Source organism: Triturus cristatus, chromosome 10 (genome assembly GCF_964204655.1).
Source record: "Triturus cristatus chromosome 10, aTriCri1.1, whole genome shotgun sequence".
Taxonomy (NCBI): domain Eukaryota; kingdom Metazoa; phylum Chordata; class Amphibia; order Caudata; family Salamandridae; genus Triturus; species Triturus cristatus.
The window spans coordinates 602,674,819-602,688,004 of NC_140593.1; positions in this window are offsets into that span (position 1 = coordinate 602,674,819).

The window sequence follows — 13,186 nt, forward strand, 5'->3', positions numbered from 1 at the left end:
CCAAATCCTTGGGGTTTATTGGGTTGCCCTATTGTTTTGTATAATTGGTCTACTAAGGTCAGTTCAAAAGATGTTAAAATTTTAACCGAAGCACTCTAGAAAGCCGATTGTGCTGGGTTTAGTGACCTCCCGACTTGGCTACTCCAGTGCCCTTTTCTTGAGACTCCCTGTAAAATTATTAAACAAATTTCAAATAGTGCAAAATGCTGCTGCTAGGGTTATCTATTCTTGAGTACCAGCCGCGGCCCGTGGAGGGAGTTCCGTGGGGCGGAAAGGCGGGGCGGGGGAGGGGCAGGGTGGGGGTTCTAAAAACCGGAATATGGATAATTCCAGGTAAGGAAACAATTAAATAAATAAAACGAATTTCGTAGCACACGCCGCATCGGAAAATGCGATGCAGCGCGCGCTACGAAATTCGTTTTATTTATTTAATTGTTTACTTACCTGCAATTACCCATATTCCGGTTTTTAGAACCCCCCACCCTGCCCCTCCCCCACCCCGCCTTACCGCCCCACGGAACTCCCTCCACGGGCCGCGGCTGTTGAGTACCACAAAGAGACAGTCCATTAGATCGCCACTCAAACAGCTTCAATGGCTACCAGTAAAAAAAAGCAGCATCTTTAAACTCTGCTGAACACGGTCAGAAAGGTACAAAATTGGTCATTTTTTTCTTCAGCAGAGATTCAAAGTGTATGTACCAAAGTGAGATTTGTGCTCCATAAATCAGAGTCTTCTGTTTATTCCAAGAATAAAGCTGGCCAGGAGATAAGGGCATGCTTTTATATATCTGGCGATCATGCTTTGGAACAGTTTCACCCTGGAGCTCAGAAAAGTAAACTCTGAGCCCAGTTTAAAAAATATTTGAAGATATTTATTTTTTTAGGTAGGGCTAGGTGATGGATAGACAGTGCCTACTGACTAGCGCTGCAACGCTGCACGGAAGCAGCTGTTCGTGCTCTACAAGCAGTATTTCATTCATCTGGAGCTAGGCAGCAGGGGACCACAGATGAGTCATTCTAGAGAGTGACTGACGCCTCCCCTGCCTTAGAAAAGAGCCCACTGGAACATGCATATACTTACTGCCAACTATGAAGGAGTGGAGCAGAGTAGGATGGTTTACAGGTGATACAACACCATGACTGGGACCTCACACCTTGAAAAGAAATTCCCGGGCTTGGCTGATCATGGGTGTAAAGTAGGGGTGGGCGGAATTTGCGAAATTCACTTTTGCAAATTATCCGCAAAAATGTTAAAAATCTCCGCAAACACGCGGAAATATCGCGAAGATGTGGAAGTATTTTTTCCGCCCGTTCGCGGTATTTTCTGCGTGGTCGACAACTTACCCATGCGGTTGCTCGTGGGCGCGCCCATCTTGTTTTCACTTGTCTCGCGGTGCATGATCGCGAGAAGAAAGACGTGATTGCCCGACGAATGATGTTACTGCGGGCGCGAACTGTCGCGAGACAGCGTAAATGGCTACCAACAATCCAACATCTCGTGGAGAACGGGACCGGATCGGGAAAACTTGTTGGCGAACGCTGGTATTCAGGTAAGGCGATCGCGCGCACGCGAGAATATATTATTTTACAGCGCGAGCAAGCAAAAAATTTCCGGTAAAATGCGGATTGCGGAAATTTTGACATTTTCGTGCTCTCCGCGGAACGCAAAAATGTCAAATTATCGCAATTTCCGCGAGCGGAACAGAATTTTAGCCCAGGCCTAGTGTAAAGACATGCAGCTGACCGGCAGTCACAGAGATAATTTTTCAGTGGCAATCGAGCGGGATTTCTAGCTGTGGGCAAGACAAAGTAAGTCTCAAGCCCAAAAAATAAGTGCCAGGGTGACCCACTGGCTCCCACCAGCAAAAACTAACAACTGAAAATTGTTGATGAACAAATGTAGTTATAAACTAGGGGTAATTGAAAATGAGTAATTTTCTCCACACGAAATTTAGCTAATGTTCACAAAAATCACACAGATTAGGTTAAATATGCTAATACAAAACGTATACAGGACTTACTAACCACAGAATTAGAGATACCTCTGCTTTGATAAGGGACTTCAATTGTATACTAGACCCAGACCTAGTTCGGCACCCTCCCAAACAGGAACCTAAACCTCAGATGACTTGGACGCTCAGAGCAATGATGGGGAAACTAGACATAAGATATGTCTGGAATAAAAAGTACCCCACCCAGAAACGTTTTACATGCTTCTCCCCTACTCACAACACATATAGCAGGTTGGACAGGGTTTTGGTGTTGGCAGAACCCGCCTTCCTAGATGCGGAAGTGACTCACTTGGCCAGATTTTTATCAGACCATGCCCCTGTGAGGTGCATGGTAAGGTGGAATCCCCCAAAACAGGGTCCTCGGCGGTGGAGATTGCCCCCTGACTTACTCCACGACTAGGTGGGGAGCGAAACCCTGTCTGAGGAACTGACAGATTACATAAAAAGCAACTGGACTGGGAAGACGAGCAGATCAACAGAGTGGGAAGCTTTAAATCCGGTATTCAGAGGAGTGGGAATGGCTTGACATATGGGATCCGCCGCCATCTGCAAAGGGAGTTAGGGAAGGCGGAGGAGAGCACCTTGGAGGCGGTACAGGTGGGGAACCCAGCATGCCTGGACATTTGAGAGTGAGAGCGATTATTAAACACATGAATAAAAGACATATGGGACAGGTTGGATAACTATACATTGCGCCAATACCGCCTGTGACTAAATGCCGAGGGGGATAAATCTGGGTGAATACTGGCATGGATGGTAAGGAAAGAGCATACAATACCCACTATGACATGCCTGAAGACGTGGCAGGGGGCATGGCACGCACCAGAGAGCAGATAATGGGAGTCCTGAAACAACATCTGCAGACAGTATACACAGCTGATCCGACAGTCCATCCGAATCAATACGTACCGTTCTTACAGAGACTAGAACTGAAGCGCCTCCCAACAGTGGGACTGAAAGAACTTGACGCCCCAGTAACAGTCGAGAAAAACTGTGAAGCATTGGGGACATTGCCCGGATCCAAAGCGCCAGGTGCGGATAGCTATCCAATGGACTTTTACCAGTCATATTTGGGAAAACTGGCACAGCCACTGCTCCAGGTATTTGAAGAGACGTACGAGCGGGGTCTCCTGCCTCCAGGATAAATTATGCAATGGTTTTGAAGCCTGGGGGGTGACAGCCATCTATAATCAACTCTAATTGATTCTGACATCAAGATACTCTGTAAACGTTTTGCGCAAAGTTTATCCCCATATATGGCGACCCTGATTAATGAGGATCAATGTGGGTTAATTCCCGGTGGTAACTCTGCTATGAATATAAGACATTTAGCTCATGTTCTCCATGAGGTGCGACATAGTGATGAGGAATTTGCCCTGGTATACATTGATCTTGAGAAAGCTTTTAATACGGTCCGCTGGGGGTATCTACTGGAGGTACTGAGAGTCATAGGGTTTGGTCCGTGATTTAGACAGTGGTAAAAACTCCTATATACAGCACCGAGTGCTCAGGTCCGAGTGGGTCAGAATCGCTCTGAGGGGTGGACACTGAAGCATGGCACATGACAGGGCTGCCCACTCTTGTCACTATTATTCGCATTGGCCATTGAACCACTGGAAATATGGGCATGAACGGAGCTCGTACAATAGGGTTTTCGGACGGGAGAGTCACTCCACGTGGTCTCACTTTATGCTGATGATGCCCTTTTTATGTCGCCTCACCTCGTGAGGCTATTACGGCTTATGGAGGACTATGGAGCATACTCTGGACTGTGCCTTAATAAATGGAAATTGTTGATTTTCCCATTCACTTGTCTGACTACTGTACCGGTGGAGCGACTACCTGATCGATGGTTGCATTGGGAGGTAGGGCCTTTCAGCAAACTGGGTATTCAGGTGGCACATGTAGATTCCCAGATATTGAACCTTAATGTGTACAGAATGGTCAATGAGCTAAAAAAGTCTGTAGTCTATCGGAATAAACTGCCCCTCTCTTTAATGGGTAGACTAGCAGTGGCTAAGATGGTTATACTACTGCGCTGCCTGTACATCCTCCAAAACATGCTGTGTGTCCCCATGTCAGTATTTCGGCAGTTGAACTCTATATTGGTGGCTCTTTATTGGTCTAACCATCTTAGTAGAGAAGCACTGGCCACTTTAAACCTGCAGTATGGGGAGGGAGGACTTGAGGCCCCTAGAATGGAACTATATTATTATGCGGCCCACCTACAACACGTGGCCCAGTGGCTAGATGAGGAAGATAACTGGGAGAAGATACTTGCTACAGGGATGTCTAACGCCTGACAACCTCCCATTGGCACTGATGAAGGGAGCAGGGATTACAGAGGATATGCTGTTTACAGTCAAACAAACTGCAAATATATGGCAGAGATTTGTGGAGCGTGTCTGACGACACACTCCATTCCATCGAGAGCTCTCGATATAGATACTTGTCCCAGTGCGCAGTATGATTGAAAACATGTCCTTTCAGGCATGTAGGGAGGGAGGCTGTGAACACATGGCAGACCTATACCCAGCCGAGACATTCATCTCCAATGAACAGGCATGTGAGGCCTTTGGGTTGGGCTGAGTTCATTTCCTCCATTGCGCTGGACTTTCTGATTTATTCAAAGTGACTTGGCATGGATACCCTTCCCTCAGACGAACCAGACACTGGATATAATGCTTACATAAGGAGCGGGAAGTAGACATGTCCCTCTCCTTTATAGGGCAATGAGGGAGGATTCGACGGGAGACCCCCCCGCCAGGCGCGCACGGCCTGAGACGCAGATTTGACTGAATCATTAGGGGAGACAAACTGGACATTAGTAAGTGCACTCTCCCACCTGGAGTCATCCAATGCACACTTCCAATTAATAAACTACACCTACTTACATTGTGCATACATGACCCCGCATAGGATGCACCGTATAGCACCATACCGCCCCGATATGTGCCCTAGGTGAGGGGAAACGTGTGCAGACTTTATGAATTTAGTGTGGAGATGCCCTGAGGTCAATCAATTTTGGCGTCCAGTGGTGAAGATGATCTGAAGGGGCATGGGCATTAGTGTTCAGGAGTCCCCGCTGCACTACTGGGACATATTTGTAAACCTAAAAAATACAAGGTAGTGTATAAACTCTTCCAGGTCCTGATGGTATTGGCGAGATGCAGGGTGGCAATAACTGTGTGGGCAAGAGCCCTCCTTTTATTGAAGCTTGGCTGAGAGATGTGCGTGAATGGTCAATAGCGGAGGAAGTCCATATGAAAAATATATGAAGGGATCCAAAAGTAGAAGAGGATCCAACACATGGAGAGAACTAGTATGTAATGCTTTTTAGGTCTCGCCTGAGCCAGCGCTTTAGCGCTGCTCTGGCGAGAGCTATAGAAAGCGAGATTTGGAAGTGCAAACAGGCCGCCAACTACAGTGCATGTGCGCCGGGCGCGCGCACCATTTGTCTGCCTGCTGATCACTTTCGCGGCGGCTTTGATGTTCTCAGTGAGCCACGCGGCCACTGAGAACATCAAAACTGCCGCGAAAGTGATCACCATTTGCCACCCCCTCCCTTATCCCACTTCCTGCTTGTGCTTCTGAGAGTTGAAGAAACTGCAGTAAGTGGAAGCTACAGAGAGTAATCAGGCACTGAGATCCAGGTTATTTATGTTTTCGCTGCTGCCTTCATGACTCCTGAGAGAGGGGGTTGAGAGGACAGTGCATAGTGCAAGGGGTAGTAGAGGCAAGCCATGGATCACAGACGTTGCCACTGGTTAACAGTCGTCAAAGTCAAGTGTTTTCAGCTGAATGAGTGTTTTAGTCTTACCAGTAAGTTTCATTACTTTAAGCCTATGTCTTCCTCTGTCCTGTCCTCCGTCTAGTTGGAAGCTGGGTGTCTCTGGGAATGGTTAAGTTCATTCTGGCTTTAAAAATTTGGCTGGACTGTGCCCAGGGTCCAACTTGGTGGTGATGTGATTATCACGCTGGACGTCGAATGCCTTTTGTTTATAGCCTCCCTCCTCCACTCCCCAGGGTGTGAGCTTCCCAGCGTGTGGTGTCTTTGCACTGGCATGTGAAGTTGCCTCCCTCTGAAGAGTGCCTAGCTGACGTCAGCCTCACGAGGGAGGGTACAGAGAAGACTACAAAGGGCACCTTCACTTATGGTGCTGGTATGGCATTTTCTAATATTTAACCACGTGTGAGGAAGGGTACAGCTGTCTTTGTTTAATGGAACACCCAATGTAAATATTGCCTTGGACTTACGGTCCCGAGAAGAACCTGCACACACTAATATTGGTGTTATCTAGGACTGGTGCTATGAAATGGATCGTCTTACTCCACAAAGTTCACCAGTGGCCTCTGAAAATAACAGCGCACAGGCCCAGAAGGCCGCAGAAAGGTTGCATCTTCACCCTGGGCCTCCTCGGCGTGGCGTGTCATAGTTCACAGCTCCTTACTATTCTGTGTGGATGTTGCATGTGCTGGTTAAGAGTTTCGTCTGAAGCTGAGTTTTCATATTTTATCCAATAAACGGTCCGCACATGCAAGTACATTCAGGTGGCCCTAGATTAGTGCTCACTAGAACAGGCTGCTATTTTTTCAGAGTTTTTTTTCTTTGTAAGTACTTAAAAAGCGTTCCCTTATGCCAGGTAAACTTTCATATTTTCAGGAAAAAGCCAAAATGAAAATTTCGCAGATGCTAAAACGTAGGCTTGCCTCAAGGAGTAAAAGAATACGCATGATGGCTGAGTCACTGGGGACAATAGCAAACTGAGTTCTGCAACTTATAGTGGGATGCTTTTGCCATGCCTTCCATGCCTCCCAGCATCCAAGGAAATTAATTCTCCTGCAGTCCATGTCTACCTCTACACCTCTCTCTCTACACACCTCTCTCTCTCTACACACCTGTCTCTCTCTCTACACACCTGTCTCTCTCTCTCTCTTTCCACCTCTCTCTCTCTCCACACCTCTCTCTGTCTACCTCTAAGTGGCAGCCGGAGCCTGATCGCACCGCTTGTCCTTTACAAATAAATAAAAAGGATTGGTATAGACAATAGGTCTCGCCTTTGGTGCCTTATAAGTGTTTAACCATGCAACAGTTAATGTTGTTGCACAAAGGATATTGTGCTGCCTATCTAAATACTTATAAGGTCCCAAAAGCGAGACCTATTGGCTATGCCAATGCTTGTTTAACCTTGGACCCTACCGCAAGTGATCAGGTAGAGTCAGGAACACCTGCGGACACATCAGAGACAGAATCAGAATGAGTGTGTACCTGAATGCCTGTTCCCTGACATGTTTTACTATGTTTCAAATACTTAAAGAGATCCTATTGTTGTCATGGGACACTGCCGCATTGTATCCCAAACATGTACTAGTAGCGCTGTACACAGTCTTAGCACTTGAAAATATAAATAAAGTAACAAAAATATATAAATGCTTAGACAAGTCTCAGCATAAAAATGTACGCAAGATATCCATTTTCCTACAAAAGTCACTAAGGATACCTGCACTTAAATGTTACTAGTGTGAGCGCACGTCACCACTGTGCACAACCAGTTTTCCCCCATTTCCACAAAACATTTAATATTCAATCCAATTAGCATAAGGAAAACAATCAAAACATAAATTCGCAAACCCAACAATCATGTGCAGATTTACGCTCACGCAAAAAGGAAAAGCTCTCCTAATAACTAAAACAGCAGAACCTAATTTATTAATCGTACATTTTTTTGCGTACTTTGTGTTCAATTCCTAATTCACCTACATCATTTTATTACGTCCTTTTCCGACTTTGCATGCGTGCATCACACATACAAAGTGGGAAAAGCTTTCCCTTGTGTCTAGCATAATATTTTGTACAGCAAGGTAAAGGGGAGGAGAAAGCCATATTTTGGAAGATATGGCGCTCTAGTGCTCCCTCCCTGTCTTGCAACGCAGCGCAACCTCACGGGGGTAGCGCAGCGTTGAGTGACTATTTTGTAAATTTCCCCCTTATTGTTCATATTTCATCACATTACGAATGTATTTTGTGTAAGAGGGAAAATTGTGAGGGATTTCTTCTACTATGGGTGGGTAGGTTCTCATGTGCTTCTTGTTTTTTTATAGTAAACTGTTGTGCTTCACCACGTGGTGGATATGTTATCAAGTGTCCTAGTTGCTTCTAAATTCTGTATTTCTGTTATCTTTTTTCTGAAATCGGTGCAACACTCACTCTCATTGAGCACTCTTTTTTCTGAGAGGCATGGGGGTTGATGCCACCAGCCAGAAATTATGTAATGCACACCACATATACATGGATTGGTTAACAATAGACACTCGTTTTCATCAGCCATGGTGGTTCTCCACCAGTATACCTCTCTTTCTGCTTGATTTCTTACTCTATCAACATCTGTTGTTGGTGACCACATTTTCTTCATACTATTGGCCTGAACACAAACTGCATTTTGCAGTACGTTTTTTTAATACTACAAAAATGCTTTATCGGAGAGTCTTGAAGCACACCAGTCCACAAAGGGCACTGACAATGCTAAGTTCCTCAGAAATGTGTGCCACTTTTTTAGGTTGAGCCTAGACAGCGCTTGCGCTGTCTGGAAGATCTGTTGTGTGTACTTTGTGGGATCTTGAGATCAGCCCTAGGACTTGTCTGCTTCCGCTTTTGATTAGGGACTTTTTTCTGTTCAACTGCCTCTATTTAATTGTCTTGATAAAAAACGACCAGTAGAGTTCAGTAAAATACCAGATTAGCTTTCTACTTAGGGACTTTCTTCTTTTTGTCTGGCAACTGCATTTATTTAACTTTCTTGATAGAAAACGACCAGCAGAGGTCAGTAAAATACCCAAATCAATTTAGCATTCCCTAGATTCGAGGCCATAGAAACTTGTATTCAATGAGCACCCGTAGACAATAATATTTTTTTCGACTCTTGTATTTTCAATGATATGACCAACGAAGGGGCTGATTTTATATTAAAAACAGAGCTTTGGACAATACATTTCCATCTGATATTTCTCTCCATGTGTTCCCATACCTGCCGTGTTCTGCAGGTTGGTGCTTACGTTCCCTCCATGTAAAAGAACAGTAGATGTTTCACCACTCACTCTACTGTGCAGCAAGCTAAATACATATAAGGTCCCAAAGGCGAGACAGATTGCATTGCAAATGCTTGTTCTGATTGCAGGTGTCATGATGCCCCAAAATAACTGTGGTGTCTGTGTGCAGGTGTCATGCACTGCTTGCCCATTCAGGATACTTCCCTAAAACAGTTAATTTTACCTACCATAGCCATCTGCTCCGAGAGGGGTCTCTTTACGGGAAACACTCAACAGCCTGTATCCCCCCCACCCCTCGCCTCAGTACGGGTATCTGGATTGGTTCCCATGCTGATTCTGTCTTCCTCAGGCAGGCCACATGCCTCAACCACAAGGACCTTGCTGCAGCAATGTTCCTTGGATGGGGAGAGAAACAATGAAGTTCGGCACTGATTTGAGCGGTAGAAGCCAGGTTGAGCGGTAGAAGCCAGGTCTGCTTCCTTCCAAGTGGGATGGTAGGTAACGTTTCTCATTATAATTTCATATTTTTTACTGGGAGCCTTGAAGGAACAGTTTTAAAACAGCTCCACCCATGCTGCTTAGGAGCTGTGAGGGTGACTTCATTATAATACTGAACCATATTGGACTGTGAGGGAAATACCATTATCAAAGATGGCCACTGAATCATCACTTTCACGAGGTGACCTTCTTAGGTGAGCAGATTCCCTTACAATCTAAAGCTGGCACTTGGGTGTGGAAATAACTTGCCTCACTCCAATTGCCTTTTGTTTGCTTATCATTTTAAAGCAACCGTTAAATAGCAGACTAAGCCCATGCTGGTTTACTGCTCCAAGGGAGCTCCAGATGTACACATTGGTGCTGTGAAGCAGGTAGGATACATCTGTTGTCGGTAAACGTTTTAGGATTGTGAGGTAGATCCACTATCATAAAAGATTGTTACTTCATCAGGATAGTGGTGGCAAACATAGATGAGGAGATCCCCTCACAATTCAAAGCTGGCACATGTAGAGCGCTATGCGGCAGGACACTGTGGGGCATATTATCTAGGAAGTGGCGGTGAGCGGCATCAGCCTCGTTGGTTTAATGCCTCTCATCGCCACTTCGGAAGCACCAGGCTGCACCATATTACCAAGGATATGGTGCAGCCTGGCGTTTCCCCCTGCGATGGCGCTAAGTCTCACGACTTAACGCCAACGCAGGCACCCTTGCACCAGAGTGCAAGGGTGTCTGCAAGCAGGAAGGTTTGTTTATGTACAGGAAGGTGTCCCTTCCTGTACATAAAAAACCTAAAATGCCATTTTGTAACCTACATGTGTGCTGCTTCATGCAGCACACATATACGTTCCAAAATGGCATTTAACAAAAAGGTTTGTTTTTGTACAGGAAGGGCCACCTTCCTGTACATAAACAAACCTTGGCATTTTGCTTATTCCATGTGTGCTGCACAAAGCAGCACACATGGAAAAAGCAAAAACGAGGAGAAATTAAGAATTTCTCCTCGTTTCGCCACCTTAAGACCAGGATTTTACTGGTCTTAAGTTCGGCGCTGTCACCTATTATCGCCTCTCTTGATAATAGGTGGCAGCGTCAAAGTGAATGGGTGTTGCGGTGCAACGCCCACCACAACACTCACTGCACGCCCCTTTCATGCTAATCTTAGCCTGAAAGGTGCCCTATTACCAAGGCAGCGTTAAGCCACCTAACATGGCTTTTAGCCACGTTATGTGGTTTAATCTTGCCTTGGTAATAGGACGCTGACCCTATCACCACCACAACGTTGCAAAAAGAGACATTGTGGTCGAGATAGGGGCTTGGTAATATGCCCCAGTGTCGCTATTTGGTTAACAGAACATGGGCACTACAGCAGTGGCGCATGCGTGGCTGGTGGTACTGCTGGAGCGGGTAATTCAAAAAAATTTGTATACCCTCTCCATTTTGCATGTTATGCTAATTTAATTAATTAATTAATTATAATCGAACTAATGGATTGAACTGGAAATTATTAATCAATCTTATTAATAACTGAAATACACGTGGGATTGCTTTGCATGACTTAATTTGTAAACTAAATTATGTACGCATACTAATGATAGACAATCAGAATATTGCATGATATATGTTTCTTTTGTGATTTATTTGTGATTTGTGCTTTATTCAGTAAGTATAAACCGCTTAAGTGTTGCTTTCTGCTAGATAAATACACACACATATGGGTATTAGCGAGGGAATAACATTTTATTAGTCATTTTTATGTATTAATTACATTTTGTGTTTCTTTTGCTTAAGTTGACCATTTGGGCCTGCCACAAAATGGCTGCCTCCAGTACCTAACTTGACTGTCGACGCTACATGAGGTTTTGGGTGAAATGCACCTGCGCTAACACCAGCTACAGTGGCCTCGTCATGACCCTAACCAGACTGTACCCACCAAGGTCGCCCTGGGAAGCAAGCCAGCTTTTCGAAAGAACAATAAGACGCCTTTTAAAACCGGAACAAGCAAGACTGATGATCTAAGAGACATTATTTCGTGAGAACCCTGTCAGACGATCTCCGATTGTCCAATCAGAGGAGCTGGAAACCAATATTTGTTACTTTCTGTCAATGATTTTACTATAAATTATGGTAGAATAGAGAGGTTGGTGCTGGTTCGTTTTTGCTTTTCTCGTTTTCCTGACGTTATGCTGACGGAGAGGACGGTGACGCTGCAGGACAGCTGTTTCCCTGAATCTTTGACAGACTGAATTAATGCCCAAACTCCTGATGAACTGAAATTGCTAAATTTGATGGGCATAGATTTGCGAGACTACCGGATTTGACTTAGAGGACGACAATTAGCCAGAATAGGTAAATATGATGATTGGCGGCTTGAAGAAACGAATGATTTAATTTGCATTAATTAGATAAAGATTGAATTGATTAACCACAGAATGAGTTGGGTTGTTTATTCATTGAAAATGTATTAATAAAAAGGTAAATTAGAGAATAGGAAGTCAACCTAAACCAGCAACTAACTGATCCATCCCGATTTATGAGAGGAATACTAAGGGTAAAGTTCAGGGCCTAATGAGTATCAGAAGGTTGCGTAGATTTGTTGCTCATTAGGGTACAGAGGTAATTCCTTTCATATCAGCGTTTGGAAGATAATCACCTCCCGAGAAACACAGATTGATGGTGAGTGAATGTTGGTGTTATGGGCCCCACCAGCGAATGAATGGTTAGTGTGTGTTTGTGAGATCTTTGTTCTGTGACGGAAGGAGGGATTTGTATTCCACGCTGCAGCAGTTTTCTGGTAGCAGAATGATGGTTGTTATTGTTTTGGTTTGGTGATTATTGCTTGTACATTGCTTATTGATTATTGGTTATTGATTGGTATTGATTTATGTACTAACATTCTATGTTGAGTTGCGTCGAGTTTTATGTCGTTAGCACGGCTTCTGGGATGTAGGAAGGCCGAAGTTTGTAACGGTTCCATAGTAGAGCAGAGGTAAGCGCTGCTCTCGGGAAAGACGGAATTGTTGTTGCCCTGTAGGTACACAGGGGAAACGTGTGACAATTGAAGTTGCACGACGCATTGTCTGGGTTCGATTCTGTAGCATCGTCGTGTGTTGCCATTAGAGACATTTACAGTGTGAGAGAAGAGTGTATGATAGCGAAGGTTACCTGTGAAGTTCTGGTCTTAGGTACCACGAATCCAACTGGCATTCCGATAACGCTTATCACTGGAAAGGTAATAGGTATTCTCTAAACTTGCTAGAAGGACAAAGTAGAGGGAAGTGCTGCTTTGTTAACGTATGTCATAATTCTGTAGTAGAACAGACTGTTCGCTGTTCTCGGGAAAGATAGGATTCTGTGTGAATGTACTACATTTTTCTTGTGTGAACGTGCGTGAATGTAAAGGCATTCAGGTTAATTGCGAAACTCTGGGTTTATTTCTCAAGAGCATTGGGTCTCCAACTATGTGTCTTAAATATTACAGAAACAATTAGCTAGTGCTCGTTAGAAGGGTGAAGTAGAGGGATGTGCTACTTTATCAACGGAATTAACAATTCCGTAGTAGGGCAGAGGTAAGCGCTGCTCTCAGGAAAGACGGAATTCTCGTGAGAAAGGTCTTTTGCTATTCTTTGGTT